Source organism: Cupressus sempervirens, chromosome 5 (assembly GCF_028749045.1).
Source record: "Cupressus sempervirens isolate cs-2001-9-10 chromosome 5, ASM2874904v1, whole genome shotgun sequence".
NCBI classification, from domain to species: domain Eukaryota; kingdom Viridiplantae; phylum Streptophyta; class Pinopsida; order Cupressales; family Cupressaceae; genus Cupressus; species Cupressus sempervirens.
The window spans coordinates 652,382,647-652,384,407 of record NC_143122.1 but is presented as its reverse complement, the minus strand read 5'-3'; positions in this window follow the sequence as shown (position 1 = coordinate 652,384,407).

The following is a 1,761-nucleotide window of genomic DNA, read 5'->3' as shown; positions in this document are numbered from 1 at the left end:
CATATACATGCTTATAATATGTCCCTAAGGGTCATAGGATCCTTAAAGACATATGTCATCATGAAATGTTTCAAAAGGGGTCATAGGTCATCTTATGGCCCCTTCCGATCGATATAAACAATTATAATATGTTTGTATGAGTCTTAAGACTCTTAAAAACATATGTCATCATGAAATGTGTCAATAGGGTTCATAGGTCATCTTATGGCCCCTTTCAACCCATATAAACAATTCTAATATGTCCTCATAGGTCCTATGACCCCTAGAGAGATATGTCATCATGGAATGTGTCCAAAGGGGTCATAGGTCTTCGTATGACACCTTTCAACCAATATAAATGATTCTAATATGTCTCTAAGGGTCTTAAGACCCATAGTGACATATGTCATCATGGAATGTGTTGAAAGGGGTCATGGGTCATCTTATGGCCCCTTTCAACTTATATAAATGATCCTATATGTCCTTAGGAGTCCTAAGACCCCTGGCAACATATATCATCATTGAATGTGTCGAATGGGGTCATAAGTCATCGTATGACCCCTTTTGACCGATATAAATGATTCTAATATTTTCCTAAAGGTCTTAGGACCCTTAGAGAGATGTTATCATGGAATGTTTTGAAAGGTGTCATAGGTGATCCTATAGACCCTCTCTACGCATATAAATGATTCTAATATGTCTCTATGGGTCTTAGGATCCTAGTCGACATATGTCATCATAAAATGGTTGGTAGGGGTCATAAGATGACCTATGACCCCTTTCTAAACATATTAAAAATTATAATATGTCTGTAGGGGTCCATGGACCCCATGAGACATATGTCAAAATATAATGTGTCAAAAGGGGTCATAAGTCATCCTATGGCACCTTTTGATGCATATAAATAATTATAATATGTCCCTAGAGAAATATGTCATCATAAAATGTGTCGAAAGGGGTCATAAATCACCCTATGACACCTTTCGACTCATATAAATGATTGTAATATGTCCTTAGGGGTCCTAGGACCCCTAATGACATATGTCATAATGAAATGTGTCAAAAAAGTTCATAGGTCATCCTATGACCCCCTTCGACCCATATAAACTATTATAATATATCCATAAGGGTGCTAGGGCCCTTAGAGACATATATTGTAATAAAATGTATCGAAAGGAGTCATAGTTCATCCTATGACCCCTTTTCGATCTATATAAATGATTATAATATATTCCTAAGGGTCCTAGGACCTCTAGATACATGTCATCATGGAATGTGTCTAATGGGGTCATAGGTAATCCTATGACCCCTTTCAACCCATATAAACAATCACAATATGTAACTAGTGGTCTTAGGACTACTAAAAATATATGTCATTATAGAATGTGTTGAAAGGGGTCATAGATCATTATATGGACCCTTTTCTACCCAAAAAAATGATTCTCATATGTCCCTATGGGTCCTAAGACCCCTAGCGACATATGTCATCATGAAATGTGTCAAAAGGTCATAGGATGACCTATGACCCCTTTCAACTCATATAAAAAATTATAACATGTTCATCGGGGTTCTAAGACCCCTAGAGATATGTCATAATAAAATGTGTCAAAAGGGGTCATAGGTCATCTTATGGCCCCTTTCAACCCATATAAACGATTATAATATTTCCCTGTTGGTCCACAGACTCCTAGAGACATATCTCATAATGTAATATGTTGAAAGGGCTCATAGGTCATCCTATGGTTACTTTCGATCCATATAAATGATTGCAATATTTTCTTA